General features: G+C 39.3%; 1 long non-coding RNA gene across 1 annotated transcript; it reads right to left on the bottom strand.

Annotated features, from left to right (window-relative positions):
• Window positions 1-15352: 15352 nt before the first annotated feature.
• LOC144025944 (uncharacterized) lies at window positions 15353-16931 on the bottom strand. Its single transcript, XR_013285000.1, has 3 exons — window positions 16569-16931; window positions 15622-15866; window positions 15353-15521 (listed from the first exon to the last, which is right to left on the bottom strand). It is a non-coding gene; the product is annotated as an uncharacterized LOC144025944 (long non-coding RNA).
• Window positions 16932-25247: the final 8316 nt, after the last annotated feature.

Genomic DNA, 25247 nt, shown 5'->3' with positions numbered 1-25247 from the left:
ACAAGGAAAAAAAAAAAGAGAGTAAAAGAGTCTTTGGGGTCAGCGTTGCAGTTTGCACCTGCTTTGGCGTGGCGTGGAGCGAGTGTCTGCTCTCGTGGCAACGGTTGCTGCCAGGGAAAAAAGGGGCCACGTGTTTGGCAAGTTTCTTGGAACAAAGAGTTCGAGCAGGCTGGGAAACTTGCAGGTAGAGAGCGATCGGAAGATGATGTTGGAAGAGCGAAGTTGGAAGAGGGAGAGCTGGCGAGGGGGTCCCCTCGTCTTTTTAAAGTCTATGGGCGGGGCTTCAGTAGGGGGTGGCACACCCTTTCTGTTCGCTCACGCAGACTTTAAAAAAAACAAATTATTAAAGGGATTAATAATTTGGCATTAAATTTCGTCAGTCTGGCAAATCAGTTTTCCCACACAACCCGTTTAACACACATCGTAATTAATGCATCATAAACTAACTTGTGAGGTAACTTCTACTTGTCTAATCTGACTGAACTGAAAGATATAGATTACCTTTCATTCTTTATGGAGTACAAATGGAGTAGGACGTTCATACACACAAAGATATAACATGAATCATTCGTAGTTCAGTTATCTGTCAAGAATTATCATGGTATAAATGTGTAAAATGCGGTTACTTATATGAATTGTCACTAAGGATAGTTCCAAGTTTCACCACTTGACGGTGCTGTTGCTCCATCTAGACGTTCCAGGAGGGCCCCCCTGGAAGGGCGAGACGCCAGAATATCCTTTGTGATTGATAAGAGGTCATGAACATTCCTTTGATCAGTCGTTTGTGTATTCCAAATCATTGGAGCCATTTGCTCGGGCTCCGGGATGGCGGGCTTGAATACACTCCTTCGGCAGACGCATAAATTCCTTTGTCACCTGGTCAGCGGCTTCAAAAGAGCTTTGTTGGTGGTTGGGTGACCACCTGCAGAGCTAACCAAGCTTAGATCCTGTCTGGGCAGTGGAATATTTATGTAACTGCAGAGAATTTGCTTTAGAAGAAGCAAACTTAAAAAAAAAAATTAGAGGGTGGACTGGGCCATAGGCCATAGTTGTTACATGGGTTAGAATGGCCCGGTCAAAGGCCAGACCTAAATTTCATTGAACATCCATCCATCCATCCATTTTCTTGACCGCTTATTCCTCACAAGGGTCGCGGGGGCTGCTGGCGCCTATCTCAGCTGGCTCTGGGCAGTAGGCGGGGGACACCCTGGACTGGTTGCCAACCAATCGCAGGGCACACGGAGACGAACAACCATCCACACTCACACGCACACCTAGGGACAATTCGGAGCGCCCAATTAACCTGCCATGCATGTCTTTGGAATGTGGGAGGAGACCGGAGTACCCGGAGAAGACCCACGCGGGCACGGGGAGAACATGCAAACTCCACCCAGGAAGGTCCGAGCCTGGACTCGAACCGGAGACCTCAGAACTGGGAAGCGGACGTGCTAACCACTCGTCTACCGTGCCGCCCTTCATTGAACATCTTTTGCAATAAATGAACATTAAATTAGTGTTCACAGATACAATGTATTGATGCAGTGAGGTTGAATGCAAATGAACTTTGTTCTGATTTTTATTTGCCCATAATGTAACTTTCTTATAACATCTCAATTAAAAAAAACATTGAAGTTTGTGGTTGTAAAATGTGGGTGGTGCAAAGTTCTACGGGTATGTATAGATATTAGGGATGTAACGTAAGGGTGATATCGTGATATTAAAACTGCCACAATATCGTTGTCGTCATGTTCACAATATTTAAAGGGAACACATCTGTTTAAAAAGTCTGATTTATTTCCATTTGTGCAGTTCTAGCACCCTCTGGTGGCTAGTTTATTAGTGCAATTGAATTTTCATTTGGGATGTTTTGGCCTTCTATGTTTAAAATCTGTGTTAAGTTAATTGTTAGATGAAGGGGACCGTAATATGCTTGTGAAGCGAATCAATATGTGGAGGAACTCTATGTGTGCATGCATAGCAAGAAAGCGCCTCAATATTGTTATTAGAGAATGTAGGTGGTGTATATGCATTGCTGTTATGTACAAAAGCACAGGTTTTTTTTTGGTATGAGCTCTTTTTTTTTTTCTTTTTTTTTTCTTTTTTTTTTTTTTTTAACAATGTTGTGACCTTTTATAAATATCGCCAACACCCAAGCCCCCCCCTCACAATATCGGGATAATTATGGTAGCGTGACCTTCATATTGTGATATTATCGTATTGTGATGTTTGGATATCGTTACATCCCTAATAGATATATGTTCAAGACACTTTAAAGAGAGTTTGTGAACTGTTTTTGGACTTGACATTGAAAAAACCAACAACGTTTTAGTGTATTGTGTCAACATATTCAGATTTATTCATTGTGCTATGTACAGTATTCTGTGTTCACCCATCATATTTTTCTTGAAAAAGTAACAGCTCTATAAAAGACCTATTTGTAGACTAACTGACTTAGGTTAAAGAAACAAGAAAGCTTTTCAGAGAGAGAGAAAAAAAAAATAGAGTACCCTTCTCTCGCCTTTGTTCAAATGTTATCACACCCACTCAATGATTGCTTCTTTAGACGTAGACATATTTAGTCTTTAAATATAGTTGCTGGACCACTTAAGCTTCAAAGGAAAAAAAAAAAAAAGATTTTCCATCCAACTGGAGTGGTCTTCAGTGCTTTACACACCATCAGTCCCTTTTGAATTGAAGAGGACCTTTCGAACAGTACAATGCTGTGGGAGAGAGACAGATACCATTTACAAAGCTATTTCATAAGGTTTTGTTCAAGAAAGCCTCCCTTTTTCTTATTCATACTCCTTCCCTTTCTTTTTCGTTCCAGTTCTCTTCATGCTGCTCATTCATTCGGTGCAGCCTTTCATAGGGTCCAACACTCGCCTTCTCATAAGTTCCCTCACTCTGAAAAGGGGGCCCACCTCTCTCTCCTCCTCCTTTTCTTCACCAATGATCTACTTTTATTCTGAAGTTCAACAAATCTGATGAAACAGCTTTGAAGCAGAATGAAAAGTATCTGAGTAATTCAGCGGAATCTCTCAGGTATGCGTCTCTGTATTTGCGGGCCAGTGGGCCAGATGGCGCTGTTGAGCACTGTGCAGGCTCATAATTGGTCTTCTTTGTAGCTAATAAATTATACAATTTTATTTGATCAAGAATAATAATATTCAAATAAATACCAATTATGTTTATAAGGTAATTTCATTATAAACATGTATGTATGTTCATAGCCTTCATTTGTAAGGCTATGAATAAACGGTAGGCTACTACATTTTTCTAGCACTTTTCCACCGGATTGCGATCTTAAATTGAATTAGAATTTATTGTGTAGGCTTTGCTGCTTGTGGGTGTAAAGTGCCCACTGTTGTGCCCCACTCAACTTTTCATGCCAGAGACACCACTGCAGGTATGAATATCATTCCCCTTTTGGTGAAATTTGCCGTTTTGAAACCAAAATAGGTGACCTAGGTGAATCGTGCAGATCCCATGAAAAAATGTTTCAGACAGAACAGAACGGATTAAATTTTTACTTTGTGAACGTTTCTCTGAAAAAGCTCATTCTGGGGTTTCAATGAACTTGTACCCCAGTTGGAGTTTACTGTAAAACTAAACACACAAGTATTACACAAATTTATATTTAAATACAAAACATGCTTCATTTCTATAATGCTAGCTAATGCTAAAGTGATTGGAGGATCCTATTCAAATACTAGGGATGTGACGATATCCAAACATCACAGTACGATATTATCACGATATGAAGGTGACGATACGATAACTATCACGATATTGTGGGGAGGTTACCGATACAAAAAAGGTCACAATATTGTAAAAAAATAAATAAATAAATAAATTTAAAAAAGAACAATATTTAAAGGGCCAAAACATGCCTTGTGAAAATTAAGTAGCACTTTAAAAAAAATAAAAATAAAAAATAAAAACAGCCACCGGAGGGTGCTAGAACTGCACAAATGGAAATCAACCTGACTTTTTAAACTGATTTGCTGCTTTTAATATTGTAACATGACGAAGACGATATATTGTGTCAGTTTTAAAATCGCGATATAGCGATATTGCCATTACGCTAACAGGAAATTAGCATCAATTGTGATACTGGATTCCTTCAAAAAACGAATCTTCACACACAAATACTGTGTAAACACACACACAGGTAAGATAACACTAAGCCTCCCCCCAATCTGTGGAAAGTGAGTTATATTAATCTCATTGTAAGCGTCTACTCCATGCATGTATGGCACAACACTGCCCCTAAGAGGCCAACACACCCAGGACCAGTCTTTTTTTTTCTTTTTTTTTTTAAAATGCTATTATTTTAGTATACTGTACTCTTATTTCACTTTCTAACACACAGTTCCACATGGCATGGCACACAATACAATCCCCGAAGTCCCTGGTTAGCCCACTAACTGATTAGACCACAAAATATAACACTAATACGAGAATCGACTGAACTGACACGTCAGTTTTTCAATTATAAATATACCACTGCAGAAAGAGAAGCTGTATTTGTATTTTAATCCCACTCTGGAGGCTCAAAAGAGCTGTTGTTTAAGTTAGGTGGGTGCGGGGGGACCTACAAATTCATTCTCATGGTTGAGCTATTCAAAGTTTAATGAACATATTCTGCCCACCCACTCTGCCATGGGCTAACAAAGTTGAATTTCACAGCAGAGGGAGATAATTTAAAAGGATTTGCACTCAGGTCGTCTGAGATTTCCGCAGTCATATTTTTTTTCTCTCTCCTTTTATTTTTACTAATTTACACTATTTGGTTTATTCCGGGTTGATTTAAGCCGGAGAACAAAAAGTATTTATTTTAACAGCGAATGAGTCTTGTTTAATGTCTATTCCAATACAAATTTTAATATGGTGATTTCCTTCAATTAGTGATTTTGTTTATCACACACCAGTCACCACTGCGATACCTGGTGGTGACATGACTATGTCAAAAAATGAAAAGAGCTGAGGCACAAAATCTAGTGTGGCCTGGATTTGCAGTTCAAACAGTAACTTGTCATTTGGTGTTGGTTTGGCATCCTAAAAGGTAGATTCAGATGTTTTTTACATGCACTTCAAACAAAAGCAACTGTCGTGAGCTACTGGCTATTGGCCGCAGTTGTTGATATGTAGTCCTCAATTCACCTGTCACACCTTACTGCTGGGGAGCGTGTTTTTCTTGTACAGTCATCTGTTTTTAGTGTTCCATAGAAAGAAATTGGTCGATCTCGTCAGAATTAACGCGCAAAGATGAAGCTAGCATTTCCGACCTTTGGCTGAGCTCTGAGGCGAAGTGGTTGAAATTGGAATTGAGTGATGGTGAAGGGTCTTGGATTTGTAACTGGCTTCAAAGATGTGATATTGACAATAATGTATTATTATTATTATTATTATTATTATTATTATTATTATTATTGTTATCTCATTCGCTCCCAGCCATTTTCACAGAAGCAATCCCTTTCGCTCCATTTCCGTTCGCTATTTTACTGGATTTAAAAAAATTAAAAAAATTAAAAAAAGCGCTCATACCCAAAAAAAAAGCACAATATTGTGCTTTTGTATTTAATAACAATGCATATAAACCACCTACAATTTCTAATAACAATATTGAGGCCTTTACTTGCTAATGCACACACACATTGAGTTTCTCCACATATTAGCACAGATTTTAAACATAGAAGGCCAAAACATCCCTAATGAAAATTAAATTGCATTAATAAACTAGCCACCAGAGGGTGCTAGAACTGCACAAATGGAAATCAACCTGACTTTTTAAACAGATGTGTTCCCTTTAAATATTGTGAACATGACGACGACGATATTGTGGCAGTTTTAATATCACGATATCACGATATTGCCCTCATCGTTACATCCCTAATGAAAACTTGATAAGATACATTCAATCAAATTAAAGGTTTGGCTTAATGGTGGCGCTAGAGGACATGTCAACTGAATGATAAATTCTATTATCATGGAGTTATTTATGTATTCAACAATTAAAGTTCTGTCAAAAAATTGGTCAACCATTTTATGTAAAGCATTTCCTGCTGACAAATGTGACCTCAAAGTTGAAATGTGACTGGAATATTTGAGGCATGTGTTCTTGAGACCAAATTTGTATGACAGTTAACTCAAACATTTGCTTTTCCAAAACTGTCAAAAATATGTCCCTGCCTCTATGAATATTAATTGTGGAAGTGAAATGTTATCATTGATGCCCCAAGCAAAAGTACAAGCTCACTTACTATACAGATTTGGGTCCTAGAACCAAGGGATAGTTTTGAAGCGGATGTTATTTTAAAGTTGTCAACGTATTATTCCGTAGTCGTCAGAGAAATCCTAACCAAGAGGGAAAGTCCTAGCAAACACAGACACCGACTGTCTGAGTTGTGAAGTGTTGAAAAGTACTGGAAAAGGGTCCCAAAAGAAATGTGGAATCTCCTGAAGAGCTCCTGAAGAGTTTGAAAACATTTGTCTGCACCATCATCTCCACCCAATGTGTCCACTGAGACGTGGTAAACATAGTTTGCAAACTGTGAGTGTGAGCAAGTTGTTAAATTATGCAAAAGACTTGGGGCAAACTTTTTGATTTTGAAGACAATTTGGGGTCTCGATTTTCGGTTAAAAAAAAAAAAAAAAAAGGAAAATAATTAGGATTTGGCCCAGTAAACATTTTATCTTAATACTAGGGCTGGGTATTGCCGCCAACCTCACGATACGATACGTATCACGATACAGGAGTCACGATACGATACACATCGCAATACAAATGTATCCCAATACATGATCTTAAAAGCGATACGTACCCCGATATTTTACATTAATTTACTTGCATTTTATAATAAAAGTCATATGTAAACCTAAAGGATATGTTTATTATGCTAGATGACAAAAATCTTTTTGTTCGTAGCTCTTCTGGTTTACCACCAAGCGGCATGCCTAAATGTCTAAATGTGCACGTACTGCAGAGCAAGGAGCAGTTTCACAAACACACTGGGAAAATTTATTAATAGGCATGAGCCGATATGAGCAAAAATATCAAAGTATTAAAATTACAGCTCTAAAATGTGCTTATTTTAAATATTTGGGAAATAAAAACAGCGTTTTTTTCATGTAACACATTCTATTTCGTTTTTTAAATAAAATATAGGAAAATTGATACATTAAGACACGTCCCATGTTAAGTTTATGAGTAAATAAACGTTGATAGTCTTCCTCTGCTTTCATTTTTCTGAGCCAGTGTCCAATCACCGGTGAGCTATTTTTGCATTAATTGAAGGCAATTAACTTCAAAGACTGCTGGTTTTTATTTTTTAGGTACAATGCAAGAGGGCGGCATGGTGGTGGAGTGGTTAGCACGTCCGCCTCCCACTTCTGAGGACTCCGGTTCGAGTCCAGGCTCCGGCCTTCCTGGGTGGAGTTTACATGTTCTCCCCGTGCCCGCGTGGGTCTTCTCCGGGTACTCCGGTCTCCTTGCACATTCCAAAGACATGCATGGCAGGTTAATTGGGCGCTCCGAATTGTCGCTAGGTGTGCTTGTGAGTGTGGATGGTTGTTCGTCTCTGTGTGCCCTGCGATTGGCTGGCAACCGGTCCAGGGTGTCCCCCGCCTACTACCCAGAGCCAGCTGAGATAGGCGCCAGCACCCCCCGCGACCCTTGTGAGGAATAAGCAGTCAAAAAATGGATGGATGGATGAAGGTACAATGCAAGCTGCAAAGGCAAACGTTAACTGTCGATTTAAAGTTAACGAGCAATATCGATTCTGATGCCTGCGTATCGATACGTGTATTGTAATGAGGCCCGCAACGATATATTGCCGTATCGATTTTTTGAGCACACCCCTACTTAATACTGTATATTGCGCATTATAGTCAAAAAGTGGACATCTATGGAATTATTAGGGTATCTGTTTGCTCTTTTGTACAATATATGGTAGTACTACTGTTTGTATGCTTGACAGAAACTATTCCAGTATGAATCAGTCGTGGATTAATTGCTGCAGAGAAGAGCAGGGCCGAAGGGACTAATATCAATAGTACAAATCCTTACCTCTGTTGATATGTTGTTCACCAGGGACATCTGTTTAAAGGTGCAGCGGGATCTTATTTCAGCAAACCTTAGCTGATACTGGGTTAAAAACAAAGACAGTGTTGCGCCTCGAACATCCCAAAATGAGGCCAGCTGACTGCCGACCGACATTGTACTGAATGTTTTGGCCCTCGGCACTCGGCTGTGACCCTTGTCATCTGCACTGCAGCCAGGGCACGGACGTCTAAAGGGACATAAATAAACTGCAGTGACAGTCTGTTCCAGAAATCACACAATCACAATCCTTGAATGTGAAATATTATTTCCACGGCTCAAGTCCCTTCTCATGCTAACAATTGAAAGCAGCAGTGAGGTCATGAAAGGATCAACACTTCGTGCACACTGTTAGGGCTCAGTGATGGTGGAAAAAATAATAATCGCTCATTGTTTTGATGAATATTTATGACGGAGCGCTTTTAAATGCCAGTCACTCCTTGACTGGCGCACATTGCTGTTTGCTGGGCAGGATGACAATAATTAAATCATGATTAATAAACACGATTATTCTTTGATTTCAAAACTTAGTGTTTACTTAACTACCAAAACTTCATGTATACACAATGCATACAACTTACAGTAACTTAAAAGAACACTTGTAAAATACATTAGAAACAAGATAATCCATCTATCCATTTTCTTGACCCCTTATTCCTCATAAGGGTCGCGGGGGTACTGGCGCCTATCTCAGCTGGCTCTGGGCAGTAGGCGGGGGACACCCTGGACTGTTTGCCAGCCAATCGCAGGGCACACAGAGACGAACAACCATCCGCACTCACAAGCACACCTAGGGACAATTTGGAGCGCCCAATTAACCTGCCAACATGTCTTTGGAATGTGGGAGGAGACCGGAGTACCCGGAGAAGACCCACGCGGGCACGGGGAGAACATGCAAACTCCACCCAGGAAGGCCGGAGCCTGGACTCGAACCCGAGTCCTCAGTGCTGGGAGGCGGATGTGCTAACGTAACAAGATAAATGACAACATATTAAAATAGCAATACAAAACAGTAAATTAGAAAAAAAAAAACAAGTGCTGTTCCTGCTGTGCACACATTGGCTTCTTAGGGGTAGTGTGGTAACTCGTAACTTCTAATGCTAATTTTTGCTAGCCTCTCAATGGGGTTTTTCAATTGACTGCTGGCAATAAACTAGCAATTTTTCTAAAGCAAAGTATGTGTTGTATTTCAACATGTAAAATCCATAAATTCTTCTTGTTTTGTGTTTAGTTTTACATTAAACTTTGTAGCTGCCAACATATAGATGTCATGACTCGAGTCATGCAGGAGTAATGTTTGGGTCTTGTCTCATTGTCTGGGGTCACGCCTGGGTTAAGTTTGAGTAGAGTTCATGACCGTGCACCAGAGTTCACGACCCATTACGTGTTGGCATTGATGTAACAGCATCCAGTTTCAACTAGTTTTAGGCTATATGATGTCTGGACTATATGATGTCAAGGATCTTTTATGCTATATGATGTTTGTTGATGTCAGGAACTAGCTGTAATTACTGGCTTAACAGCCAATCAGAGAATTCCATGCCAGTACTGGTACTCACATGTCTAGCCACAACCAATGAGATTGATTGACTGTCTATTTAAGGGTCTGAAAATTGTGTGTGTTTTGCCAGATTATTGTCCACCTGCCCTGTGTATAGCGTCTCTGAGTTTCTGCCTCTCAATGTGAATAAATAGATAAAGACTTATTTGTGTCTGAGCCTTTGGGATCCTACCTCTCAGCACACAACAATAGACATATACGTGAGGAACAATTTGTCCGAATTTCTATAGTTTTTGCATTTTGTCAGAACATTACAGCGGAACAGTTATTTCAGTATATCATGTAATGGGATAAAAATAATTGTGCATACTGTTCAATTACACAACATAATCATTAACCTGTAAGCATAATAAATTTATTAACTATATCTTCTATATTTGTTATCGTAATAAATTTATTCCAATTTATTGGTTACGTTCCACTATAACGTGGTTCGAGCCAAACCTGCAGTATTTGACAAATATACTGTATCACACAATCACTTATTTTGTTGTTTTGCAACCACATGTCGATAGCTTACCAATTAGCTTGGCTTCACCATATTTCTACTGTTATTAATTCCCCATATTCCCTTTGTCAAAATGACACATAAGTGTAGCCTATTTGCTGATGATTAGTGAGCAATTCTATGTTAACCCTGGACAGGAAGCAAACTTTCAAAACAAGCCTCGTATATTCATTTAGTCACATTAGTAACCCAGCCAATAATCACTGTTATTTATAGGCATAAGGAGTTAATGTTTTATAACTTCCGAAACAAAATGTGCACCATCCGTAACATTTGGCAGCTGTGAAACCCCAACTGGAGTGTCGAGTGTCAATGAACATCTTAAAGAACACTCAAAAAAGGCAGAATAAGTTATATCACACACTTGCTATAAACAACACCGGTGCATTCGGAATGCTTTCACAGTATAAGATTCCAATCGCAGGCATTATCCGAGATTTTAACCCTTTAAAATCTGAGGAAGTTTGACATCTCAACTGATGAAATCGGGCAAAAATGCTGTTTTTGGCCTCAATTTCAACACAACTTTGAAGATTTCATTAAGGTTACAATTCAACTTTTGGGCCATCATCTGCCAAAGTTTGCTTGTTTAATTCTTGATGATTACTCTACATACTGCGTGTGTGTGTGTGTGTGTGGGGGGGGGGGGGGGGGGGGGGTGCATGTGCTTATTTTATTGAGGTCAAATTCTGCAATGGGAAATTGGATTTAAAAATTTTGTCGAAAGATTATTTTTGCCATGCTGTCACAAGAACGTTTACTTACAGTTTGTCATCACGGATTTTACATCTCAAATACACTACAAAATAAAATTATGCCATTTTGATGGTTCAATACAGTTTGTTGTTGTTTTCTCAATGTAATCCATAAGGAGCACATAACAGTGTTCATACAAGTCTCTCCAAATGCGCACTGCTTTTGCATTATGGAGCAAAGATTGCTTAATAAGGGACATCGTGATTCACCATCATCTTTTCATCTTCAGGTTTCATATTTCACAGCAAATAGTCACATTTCATTCCACTTACACAAAAGCTGCGACCCTTGTGAGGAGTAAGCGGTTAAGAAATTGGAGGGATGGATGGGCATTTCAAAACTTTTTTTTACACTAAATCCCGACTCACTATTTCCCGCTGGTGGGATGTTCTCTCATGTAAACAAGCATCTAACACCCTCGCAACAAAACTTGCTTTAAGTGCGTAAATACAAGCTTTAAAATTAAAACTACTAATAGACCTTAAAGAAAGATGCTGGAACTGACGATTAAGTATATTTGAATTTGTTTTTTTAAGTTTGGATTACATGATGATCTGCTTTAATGTAAGAAAGAGCACATAATGTCGTGTTGCATAAATGAGCATAAGCATATATTCAACTCTACGTGTGTCTGGTTTCTGTTGGATTTTGTGCTGAAGGACACATTAAGGTGTGTCGGGGTTACCTGTTAGACATCTATTAAACACGGCACTAAAATGAGAGAAGACACTCAGTTCAGATTTCGCGAGGGGAGAGGAAAAGAACTGACTGACACAATTCACTCCCGCACTCTGAAGATTCCTCTCCTCACCCTCTCTATTTATTTGTTTTTCCACGCCCCTAGTTACATGGGTGTTCCAACCCTAAAAATGCAAATGCAAGGCATAGTTGGAACACAGTGTACTTGTTTGTCTGTGTTGTGCATGTGAGTGGAAAATTGCTGAGTACATGTGCGGTCAAGTTTGCAATCATTTCTTAACAAAAAACAGGCGACCTCAGCAGAATGGCTTGAACCATTTTTCTGCGTTAGATGTTGTGGTTTCAGCTTTTTGAGTCATCTTCAGGCTATGTGAATGTGAGTGGGAAAAGAGCAAAGCATTCTTCATTGCAAGCAGAAGCAGTCCTTCATGGCAGCAAATGTATGATAACTTATTATTCACAATTATTCCTACAAGGTGTTTGCAACTTTTATTGGTGGGTATGTCCATTTATATAAATAATTTGTGAATGGCGTTAGGGGCGATCGCCGGCTTGTTTTGGAACAGGTGCCCGAGACGGGGCGGTAGCTCACAGCTAAAAACGTAAAACAATTACGACATACATTGTCTACAAAATCACTTCAATATTTAAACATTTGTACTGCTGGAAAATAAAAAAAGAGACCTCAAGGATGTTATTGTTGAAGAAATCTCAAAATTGACATTTTTGTCGAAACGATCGATTTTTGTCATTTATGCAAAATTTCTCTAATTTTTCAGATTTTGTCATCATCACATATATGACGTTTTTTTAAACTGACATTTATACAAAAGAAAATATCTTGTAAACTTTACAAACATCCAGGATAAGTAACTAAATGGCTAAATAACTTTTGGATGAATATTGGTCTGGAAATAGTAATGTACAGTATTACATTATTGGTTACAAATAGTCATCACTGGCGTTGGTGTGACTTATTGGCATCACTGATCTGCAAGTGAGGGTTTAGCAAAATTACTTAAAGGCGATGCCTGCTGTGCTAGTTTTTCATTTTGGCCCTGTGACAACGCCTTGTGCCATCTTGGGAACAATAATAACAGTGTAATATCCCCGCCTTGGACAGCCAGTGTTAATAGGTCGGTGTGACTCACACACACATGGACACGCACGCACTCACATGCAGTGAAGCATCTTATTTTCTTCTCTACCAGTCTCTGGGATAAATAACCATTTAAAAGAGCTATTATTTAGGGGGTCACACATCAGGAGGTATGAAATGACTATAGACCAAGATGACTGACAGCCTCACTTTCTGCAGTTCACGTTTTACAATTACAGACTCATCTCGGTGTCAAATATTCACTTTTTCATCATTCCCTGATGAAAAGGTTAGAGTTCATTTTACCATCTGAAGATTTGATTTAAACCTCCATTATTGTTGTATATGACAGGCAAGGCCAAATGCTAAAAATGGTGGTCTGTGTCAAGTTATTTCTAATAAACTTGGTGAGCACAGAAAATGTCAAGGATTTTGAAGCCCTCAGACTACTTTTCCAAACTTTCTTCCACTTTGTCATTCATTTTTGCAATGATATATGATCTTTCCTAACCTATCGAATCTTTCCATTAATGCAAGTTGCATGACTGCTTTGTGTTAGATTTTAAAACAGTATCATAGTTCAAACAGTAGGGCTGGTGAAATGATACGTACCTCGACGCACAGGTCACGATGCGATATGTATCTCGATATGATTCGATACAAATTCACATGCAGTACGGTATAATAATATTCAATATGGCCTTGCTGCTCATTAATTAGCATAAAGTTTGCTTAGAGATTGAAACATCATCTGAACAATAACTACCTATTTTAATGTTAAAGCCCCAGTGTGTAGCTCACGACCGCCATCTATCGGTCAAACAAGATAATGCAATGATTTTAAGCACACGAACTACGGCGTCCCAGAGAGACCCTACTTCAACAGCCTACCATCAATTTCACCGGAACAGAACGCAAACAACTTCTGGTATTCCCTCGAGTGATGACGTAAGTGAATTGCATTTGTTAGACATACTGTACAGATCCCTAATATTTGTGATTTAGTCATTTAATTTCAGAATTAATATTTTTGTCGGCATTGTTAGGAAATACTGTACGTCAGCTAATGATAATGGCTATCTATGTTCATATTTGTTAGTGCAACTAAACTATGCAACAGAGAACACACAGTTATGTTATGTTTTATAGACATGTGGACCATCTCAAAGGGGGCGAGGAGGGGGCGAGGGAGACGACGAGGAAGAGAACGCGGAAGTGAACGCGGTGTCTCGTAACGTACAATTATGTCATCATGGAAAAATAATTCCATTCGAGCATGCATGTGAATGGCTCAAAACATACCTTTGCTTGGAATATGTGGTATTTAGATTACATCGTTTGCTGATATGTTTAGTATATCGTGCAAAAATAATGGTGTTAACTGAACTACACATCTGCAACTCAGACTCGTAACCCCACCGTGTCTTGTTGCTACTAACCACTCAGAAAAGTGCTGCTTACAAAAACATTTGAAACCCTTTACTCAGATATCGATTTGTCACCATGTTGAACAATTTTACCTAATAAATATCACTAAGCAACTTAATTAGTTTTGATTGAAGATACAACAGCTTCCTTGTACTTCGATGTGCAGGAATTTACATGGCTTTCACAAATAGTCTTGCTCATGTTATAATGTACTTCATTGGCTCAGTGACTTTCAGTTCATTGTTTGGTACCTCATCTGACATACAATTGTTACCTTCTTGCAGAGACTCGTACAGGAAATGACCATGGAGAAACATGAAGATATCCAAGTCCAGCTGATAGACCGACACCAAGAAATACTTTTTGACACATTGCTGACACATCAGCACCACCATGATTTCCTGTACCTGGATCCCAGACTGCAGCACCTTGGTGGACTTGTAGCAAATAAGTGACACTTTCCCAGATCCTTGAGGACAATACAAAGGTTTTTTACCTGGCATATAATTAGTCCATGTCTGACACTTGTTGTTGTAGTTTGTATAACTTGTATATTGTTGTTGTGTGTTAATTTGTACATTTTGAATAACTAAAAAAATACTATTTCCTTTGGCGTCAACATGCAGTGTTCATTCGACACCTAACCTAACACTATTTTACATGACCAGAAATGTAAAACATCAAAAGCCTGGAGAATTATTATAAATGCTTGCAATGACAAGGAATTCTTCATTGGCCAATGAATGTAAGGTACAGTACATGAAAATGAATGAATAAAATAAAGTAAAATAAAAGTCTACATGAAATGAACATATTAACTAAAAAAAAAAAAAAAATGCTGTTAGAATATAATGAGCTACATGAATTGCAGTTGTTCCAGAATTTTAGCAATACGCTGTGCATTTCAAAATATGGAAAACAGACATACAGGTTTGGGCCAAAAGTAGTGTTACAGAGCAGGTATGTGTTGTACACAGCTAAAATATCTGATTAACTCAATACCATGATGTTTTTTTGTTTTTTTTTTGTGTGTGTGCTGACATTGCCCCCCATTAACATTGCAACATTCCTCAAACTCTCCCGAACACATAGTATGATCTGTAACACTACTTTTCGCCTACTCTATGATGTTATTGGGGCAAAATTAAGGAAGGCTTGTCCATTGATTGTGTGAACAGACTGCAGTAAAAATGAAGTCACTTCAATGTTTGCTGGTTTTATTAAGTTTTACATGCTCCTTGACTGCACAAGTACATGTTATGGAGTGAGGGCATGTTCCCACCAACGATGATATCATATTCTTCAAAGGCTTGCTGAGGAAAGTGAGGGAGGAGTCACTCCATGGCTTCAGACACCTGGTCAGCAGGTCCTGTGTAAAACAAGTGGTGCTTGTACATGTGACCATTCCGTATTGCTTCACACAAAAAGTTAATGTAGTGTGCAATGCCGTCCATATGTAAATGACATACCAAGACGTCGGCTGACTTCAGTTTGTTGCAGCTCAGATATGGTAGGTGGAGATACTGGTGGTAAAACACCGAAGCCTTCTGGGGTCCTCCATTCAAGTGTCCTCATTCGGGGCATTCCAATATGGCTGCTGACTCTCCCCTTGATATTTTTTTTTTCTTGCAGGTCGGTGATGTATTTAAACGGTGCATGAATGCTTGTATACATCAGAATATGGTTCTGGAACCCCTCAAGTTTGGCTGTTGATCTAGTGTGACACAAACAAAAACAAAATTATAAAATAAAATAGAATAATTGATGATACTACTATATGTCACCAACTTTCCAACAAAGCCCCCAAAATAGAGGTAAGATCTTTAGTTTTTGGGCCCAAAACATTGTATTAGCTAGATAAAAGTAACTTGACTGCATACTGCATAGAATATGCAAAGGCTGCTTGCTTGTCGAATTTCCGTGGAAAACGTGGCAGCCTGTAAATTCTTGTGCACCCAATTACACAATGGACCAGTACACACTTGAGTGAGAGAGTTCAGACTCTAGCAGTGCTTACGGTACAGCCAGCATTTAAGTCCAGAAAGTTATTCCCTGCCGAAAATTAATTTCGAGAACACTATTTTCACCAACCACAACGAAAATAATTTTCAACTCCTCCACTAATACAGTATGCTTTAGATTCTCCATTGAAGTTATGGGCAAAAATACCTCCGAAATCACAGTTACATTACATTACACAATAACTTGCGCATTTACTCTAAATATAACGTGCCAGCGGGAATCTTTTTTTTTTTCAAAGCAAGTAGCTACATAACGAAATCGTTCGAGTGGTGCGGAGTTGCTAATCAACCGCTACAGTGATCGTAAAACAAAGGTACGAACATCGTATTAATTAGTACGGTGTATACTTTTTCTCTCGCTCTCAAAACGTAAACACAAATGTACTCTTACTTACCGGTCAAGTAGAAAGCAGTCGAAGGCACCAGCACGTCCCAAACCTAGTCTGTTCCTCATTTCTCTCCATCTGGCAAATGCGGCTACAATATAAACTCTTGTTTTGTCGCGCTGAAATAAAATAAATTCCCAAAGTAAGTGTGATGCTTGATAATGCTCTCTTCGGGGACCGGAAACTCTTCTTCTTCGTGGACATGCGGTCGCCATACAAACCGGAAGTGCGTTCCAAAAACGCGTTAAGAAATGGAGCGCTGAAATTTGTCTTTGACGGCACCCGTAGCAGAAAGATGGCGGCGAAACATGGCGGACACTAGAAGCCGCGGCCCGGACATGTAAGATAATTTGTGATTTCTAGACTAACCGTTATATTTTAAAAAAGTACGTTTATGCGATACAACATATCTTTTTACATACTACTAACACAAACAATTTTTTTTTTTTTTCGAATGATTTATTGTTTCACCACTAGATGCCACTGTATAATACTGAGTGTACCTTTAAGGACCAAAATAAAAAGCAATGATTAAAAATATCACTCAGCCCAAGCTTTACTCCACATTTTCAACACATATTACAAGGGCTGCTTTTACCTACTCATAGGCCCCGGGCAAACCATCAAATATAGAAAAAAAAAAAAACTAACCAGACTTTATATATGAATGCACACCGGTGGAGCAAAGGATGACAAAAGTCACAGTTGGGATCGGCTCATGGGTTTGAGTAATGGTTCGAATCGTTAAAAGATAAATAGCACTTTGTCTTCATTTATTTTGTAAAACGCTGTTTCCCATTAAATTACAATAAATAAATAAATAAATAAATAAATAATAAATACATTAACTCAAAATGTCTAATGTGGCCCTTTAGGATTTAGGAACACAACTATAAATGCAATATGAGGCAGATACATTCTTATTTTATACATGGTCCATGTGTAAAATAAATAAATAAATACATGAAAAATAAAAGGTATTAAAGTGGCTTAAAGTGGTGTTCCTTAAATCTAAACGGCTATATTTGACATTTTGAATTGACTGTTTTATTTGTTTTTGTTTTGTTTTTTTGTTTTTTTTATGGGGACCCAGAAAACCAGTCAGACTCCCCCCCAAATCAGTATTGACTGGTTTTCTGGGTCCCCAATAAAACAAAACTGCACCTTTCAGAGTGGCCTTTTATTTTATTATTGCAATCATGGTGTCTAATCTGCATCTTGATATGGCACACCTGTGAGGTAGGATGGATTATCTCGGTAAAGGAGTGCTCACTAAAGTGCTCACTATCACAGATTTCGACTTGTTTGTGAACTATATTTGAGAGAAATTGTCATATTGTGTATGTGGAAGAAGTTTTACAACTTTTGAGTTCATCACAAAAAAAAAAAATGAGAGCAAAATGAAAGTGTTACTCAGCCACTCTTTAAAAATGTCACTTTAGAGTAGGGATGTAACGATACCCAAACATCACGATACGATATTATCACAATATGAAGGTCACGATACGATAATTATCACAATATTGTGGGGGAGTTGCCTACAGGTATATTTAAAAAAGATCACAATATTGTGAAAATGGGAGCTCATACTAAAAAAAAAAAAAAAAAAAAAAAAAAAAAAAAAAACAATATTGTGCTTTTGTATATAACAGCAATGCATATAAACCATCTACAATCTCTAATAACAATATTGAGGCACTTACTTGCTAATGCAAGCACACATTGATCGCTTCACAAGCAAATTAGGTTCCCCTTTATCTGACAATTAGCATTGATTTTAAACATAGAAGGCCAAAACATCCCTAATGAAAATTAAATTGCACTAATAAACTAGCCACTAGAGGGCACTAGAACTGCACAAATGGAAATCAACCTGACTTTTTGAACAAATGTGTTCCTTTCAAATATTGTGAACATATTGTGGCAGTTTTAATATTGCGATACACTATATTGCCCTTATCGTGACATCCTTACTTAAGCGTGGGTCAGATTGTAAAATGCAGGGCCATTTTAGTAAGGTTTGAGGTGCGGTGAGATTGTCCTCTCTGCTGTGGAGTACTGGATGGTATGCAAAACTCCTGCCGACTCTCGATCCCTGTTCTACAATTACAAGGGAACATTTGTTTTCTTGGCCTCTGTGAATGCTGACAAATGTCTCTGAGTTGGGATTCGGACCAGCTTGGCTTTTGGCAAAGCGCTGTGCCGTGCCACCCTCCAACTTTCTGCTGATCGGCCACTACCAGGAGTTGACCACAAGGACAATGAGCCATGTCTTTGTCACTAATAAAGTTTTTCCACTCCGGAGACAACTAATGAGGCCATTCCCAGGGCGCATTCTCTTTCCGGAGCGCCAGATTTTCAATTAGCTTCTCTCGGAGCTCGCCTGGTGGTTAAGAATGCCTTTGGCATACTTTCTGCCCACCGGAGCATGCATTGGCATGCTATGGAGATACATCACAAAGCTCCAAAGAAGTGAAGTCTATGTGTGCTCTCCACAACTTCCTGTGGAAAACAACCCATGCATCTTCGAGGAAGCATCCAGCCAGAACAGGTCAAATTTCCACATGTGGGAAGACTTGTTGCTGCCAATAACTCAGCAACTATCAGGGTTAGAAAGGCCTTCACATCTTGTTGGCTGAGGAAACTGTCCTGTGGCAAGATACATTGTGATATACAAGCTCTCCCCCAAAATGTCTCTTTTAAGAGCCACCCATACTTACTATTACATTTGTTTCTGTATGTGTCAACTGTATTTTTGGTTTAAAAAAAGCATGAAGTAAAATAAAGAGAATTACTGAATGATTTAACATTAAAAACCTCAGAAATAAATTTGACATTCACTGATTAGACAAAGCTTGTTTTTTTTTCCCTGCAAAGAATGTCCCTGACTGCGACTGGTCCTGATTGCGCACAGTGACAGTTTCATTCGTAAACCTAAAATTTCACTTTTTTTTTTTTCTCAGATGGTACTCTTTACAATAAATTTCTGCCTCTTTCTACCTGTATTCAATAGAAACAGTCAAACATTTGTGATACAAAAGTTTGACATACATATATGTGACCCGTTCCGGGTCCATAGAGATATGGACGATATTTGACAGTTGGACTTTATTTGTCCATTTTTAGATTTCTCCACAAATATCTTCCTTGATGTCTCTAGTTTCATTTCCAAGCAGCACAAAAGTCAAAATTGTAAGAGAAGTGTGTGAAAATTAGCATTTATTAGACAGTATGCCTCGTAACTAGGAAGAGTATTGTTAGCCTAGCTGCTAGCTAGCGCCGCTTCTTGCAATTGTTTAAAAACAACCTGAATTTCCTAGCCTCAAACGTAATTCACAAATGATTTATATAAATGTTGTGAGGATAAGCGGACCTGCTAATGGATGGATGGACATAGCAACCAAAAAAAGTCAAAATAGTCAGCACGAAAATGAACAGAACAGTTTAGTTTAGTTTAGTTTATTCATTTTTTCCTTTCGGACACATTACAGTTTACATCAATCACATCACATCATTTGCAACATTGACATCCGAAAGAAGGGCTGACGGGTAGAAGCCGAAGCTTATTCGAGACCCGTCCCCATCGACCCATTACTATAACGCATCAATCATATACATTATTTAGAATAGTCATTAATTTTTATCGTTATCCATCCCATACTATCCCAGACACTGCTCGCTCAGTTCATCTTGAATGTCCGTGTGTAGATTGTGGCTAGTCCCAGTCATTTGGCACTGGTGAGTCGGTCCCCAGACGCCACCAGCAAGCCCACCCCGCCAGGCGAGCAGCCAAGGCAAGCGCAATTCTTCTCTTTCACCAGTAGGGTCTTCGCTGACCTCGGATCAGCTTTCACACATGTGCTTTCCAGAAGAGTAGATCGGCTTGCATTCAGCCCATTGCTTTCAAGCAATTTCAGCACTCGATTCTGGTCAGGTAGCACCACTGGTTGCTAGCATGTTGTGGATCTGATGACTCCTGTGCGCTGCCCAGCCTAGCTCACCCAGCAGAGCGGCCCACGCCAGCTGCATTCCAGGAACCAGACCACCAACCCCCATTTTGCGTATTGACAGCAGATTCATTGGAGCCACAATACAGCCTTATCATGTAGCCTTGACTGTTAGAACAAATGTCCAAACGGAATTCGAGCCAGACAATATTTAGATTCAAACGGGAACAGCAATACATGTTATCAATGCAGGTGTATAAACAAGAGTTAGCCTTGGCAAAGTCAGCAAATAATCATATACAACTCCAGCTTTGGGTAATTAGTGATGTTGTTGTTATTGTTGTTGTGATATTGTGAATTACTGTTGTCTCTCAAGCGCTGCCAATTCCTCAGCTCCTTTCACGATTCGTGTTTTTAGTTGACCAGAGTTATCTTTAGTTTGAATAAAAATTCGGCAGTCTTTTGTCCACGTGCTTTCGATAAGTCCATTCTTTCTCATTTGTCGAGCCTTTTTGGCGATGTCAGCATTTCGTTTGGTGAGGTTTTCGTTGATGTAGACATGTTTCCCACGAAGCTTGTGACGGTCTCTCAGAAGAGCAATCTTTTTCTTTCTGTCAACAAACCTGATCAGAACGGCCGGTGGTCGTGTCCCTCCAGTTGGAAGCGAAAAGCACATCTGAATGTGCGCAGGATCAACAGTTAATCCCAAATCTCTGAGTTGAAGTGTCACTTGCTGTTCCACAGTCTCGTTCCCTGAATATTGGTCAGAATCTTCCGTGCTCGTGCTAGCCGCAGCTCTCAAAGGGCCACGGCGCGGATCTTGATACCGGTGACTATCACATCGTTGATACGAAGATTTTGTTCCAAATCATCCACTTTTTGTTCCAAGGCAACAATGCGTCGATCTTTTTCCTGTGTCTCTTTCTTCATTTGCTGTATTTCCTGAAGAAGTGGCTCAATGCTCTTCTTCATTTCAAGTAATTCGGCAACCATTCCACTGAGTTTTTTAAGAGAAGATTTTATCTCCTCAATCTCGTCAGCTCTTTTTCCGCCAGGCATTCTGCAACAATGTAGTTAAAAATCCCAATGTAAAAATCAACAAGTAGTTAGATTCACGAGCGAGTGCAGGAGCAAGTACAGATGCGTCCTTCCTCAACAGATGCGTCCTTGAATTGTCATTGTCAATTGAACAGTCATCCTTCCTGTCATCAGTCTGGATACCGGCAAATTGTATTCTCCGAAGCGACATAATCTTCAATTTTGGGATTTCTTTCTTAATGAATCGATTTCTACTTTATATATATATATATATATATATATATATATATATATATATATATATATATATATATATATATATATATATATATATATATATATATATACCCTGCGATTGGTTGGCAACCAGTCCAGGGTGTCCCCCGCCTACTGCCCAGAGCCAGCTGAGATAGGCGCCAGCAGCCCCCGCGACCCTTGTGAGGAATAAGCGGTCAAGAAAATTGATGGATGGATATATATATATATATATATATATATACAGTGGGGCAAATAAGTATTTAGTCAACCACATATTGTGCAAGTTCTCCTACTTAAAAAGATTAGAGATCTGTAATTGTCAACGTGGGTAAAGCTCAACCATGAGAGACAGAATGTGGGAAAAAAACTCAGAAAATTACATTGTTTGATTTTTAAAAATTTATTTGCAAACATGGTGGAAAATAAGTATTTGGTCAGCTACAAAGAAGCAAGATTTCTGGCTGTCAAAGAGGTCTAACTTCTTCTAATGAGGTCTAACAAGGCTCCACTCGTTACCTGTATTAATGACGCCTGTTTTAACTCATTATTGGTATAAAAAGACACCTGTCTACAACCTCAGTCAATCACACTCCAAACTCCACTATGGCCAAGACCAAAGAGCTGTCGAAGGACACCAGAGACAGAATTGTAGACCTGCACCAGGCTGGGAAGACTGAATCTGCAATAGGTAAAACGCTTGGTGTAAATAAATCAACTGTGGGAGCAATTATTAGAAAATGGAAGACATACAAGACCACTGATAATCTCCCTCGATCTGGGGCTCCATGCAAGATCTCCCACCGTGGCGTCAAAATGATAACAAGAACGGTGAGCAAAAATCCCAGAACCACACGGGGGGACCTAGTGAATGACCTACAGAGGGCTGGGACCACAGTAACAAAGGCTACAATCAGTAACACATTGTGCCGCCAGGGACTCAAATCCTCCACTGCCAGACGTGTCCCCCTGCTGAAGCCAGTACACGTCCAGGCCCGTCTGCGGTTTGCTAGAGAGCATTTGGATGCTCCAGAAGAGGACTGGGAGAATGTGTGATGGTCAGATGAAACCAAAATAGAACTTTTTGGTAGAAACACAGGTTCTCGTGTTTGGAGGAGAAAGAATACTGAATTGCATCTGAAGAACACCATACCCACTGTGAAGCATGGGGGTGGAAATATCATGCTTTGGGGCTCTTCTTCTGCAAAGGGACCAGGACGACTGATCTGTGTAAAGGAAAGAATGAATGGGGCCATGTATCGAGAGATTTTGAGTGAAAATCTCCTTCCATCAGCAAGAGCATTGAAGATGAGACGTGGCTGGGTCTTTCAGCATGACAATGATCCCAAACACACAGCCAGGGCAACAAAGGAGTGGCTTCGTAAGAAGCATTTCAAGGTCCTGGAGTGGCCTAGCCAGTCTCCAGATCTCAACCCCATAGAAAATCTGTGGAGGGAGTTGAAAGTACGTGTTGCCCAACGACAGCCCCAAAGCATCACTGCTCTAGAGGAGATCTGCATGGAGGAATGGGCCAAAATACCAGCAACAGTGTGTGAAAAGCTTGTGAAGAGTTACAGAAAACACTTGGCCTCCGTTATTGCCAACAAAGGGTACACAACAAGTATTGAGATGAACTTTTGGTATTGACCAAATACTTATTTTCCACCATGTTTGCAAATAAATTCTTTAAAAATTAAACAATGTAATTTTCTGAGTTTTTTTTTCCCACATTCTGTCTCTCATGGGTGAGCTTTACTCATGTTGACAATTACAGGCCTCTTTAATCTTTTCAAGTAGGAGAACCTGCACAATTGGTGGTTGACTAAATACTTATTTGCCCCACTATATATCACGAGAGACCTTAAAAGGAACTAATAATAATAATAATAATAATAATAATAATAATAATGTTACTATTATTATTATCATATTCATATTATATCAAATATATTTGGATATCATGCACAGTAAATTTCAGAGAATAACTTTTACACTTAAAAAAACAAAACAAAAAAACAAACAAAAAAAAAACACACTCAAGGGTTGCGGAACAATCCCACAACCTTCAGCATGGCAAACGGCCACTCTACCACTTGAGCTATGCCACACCTACTGTTTTAACATATTGCTGCTGTGTCCAAAAGGAAAACAAAAATGGTCTTGGAGGTACAAGGATTCCACCTGACACCAGTGATATACTGACACACAGTAGGAGCGACATGGCTTAGCGGGTAGATTGGCCATCTCCGAACCTGAAGGTTTTGCGATCATTCCTCAACCCTTGAGTGATTTTTATTTTTTTTTATAATTTAATATTTTACTTTTACCCTGTTTAGAATGGGACCAAATATAATCTTTAGAGTAAAATTTACTCTACAAAATGTATTGTGTGGTGTGAAAACAGTTGTTATTATTATTATTATTATTATTATTATTATTATTGTTGTTGTTGTTGTTGTTGTTGTTGTTGTTATTATGCAGGGTGTCTGGGCTCTCCCTTAGATATAGGGTAAGAAGCTCGGTCATCAGGGAGGGACTCAGAGTAGAGCCTGCTAAGGTGGCTCGGGCATCTGGTCTGGATGCTTCCTGGATGGCTCCCTCGAGAAGCGTTCCAGGCATGTCCCCCCCCCCGGCGGAGAGCCCAGGACACGTTGGAGAGACCATGTCTCGACTGGCATGGGAACGCCGTAGGAGCTGGAAAAAGTGGCAGGGGACAGAGAAGTCTGGGCTTCCCTAAAGCTGCTCGCCCTGTGACCTGACCCCGGATAAGCAATAGAAAATGGATGTATGGATGGATGGATGGATAGCGCATAAAGTTTTCTTCTCCCTTTTTTTTTTTCTTTTTGTGGGGGGGAGCTAACAGATTCTGATTAAAATTTCCTTTTCTATCCTATTCGAGCGAAATGACCCGGAAGTACTTGGGGGAGAGTATCATTCAAAGTCTACAAATGCTTCGGAAAAGTGCCCAAATGCCACCTTTAAGCCATCTTTAGAAGAAGGTTACTTCTGGCAAAACTTTATGAAAAGATATATCACCCATAATTCTTTACGGCAATAATATTTAAAGCAACAGGACACTAACATAATTGAGGGACAACCAAAGATGCTCAGGTTTCATGCTCAAGTCTTTTAAAAATAATAATAAAAAAAAAAACTCTCACTTATGGTTGTTTTGTTGTGTTTCTGTAAAGCGCTTTGTGACACCTCAGGATGGCTGTTAGAAAGTGCTATATAAATAAAGATAAACTCAGTGCTTCTCAATTATTTTCTGTCATGCCCCCCCAGTAACAAGAAAACATCCCCCCCCCCCCCCCGACTATAAATAGTTTGCAAAATTGTTATAAGCAAATCTCTGCATAACACTGTATCCGTATTAACGTATAAGAGAATAAAAAAAGAAAGAAATATGGACCAACTTACAACAAAGAATAGCTTTATTAATTAACTG

The sequence above is a fragment of the Festucalex cinctus genome, chromosome 9 (assembly GCF_051991245.1).
Source record: "Festucalex cinctus isolate MCC-2025b chromosome 9, RoL_Fcin_1.0, whole genome shotgun sequence".
In the NCBI taxonomy this organism is placed as follows: domain Eukaryota; kingdom Metazoa; phylum Chordata; class Actinopteri; order Syngnathiformes; family Syngnathidae; genus Festucalex; species Festucalex cinctus.
This window is presented reverse-complemented; position numbering and strand designations above follow the sequence as displayed.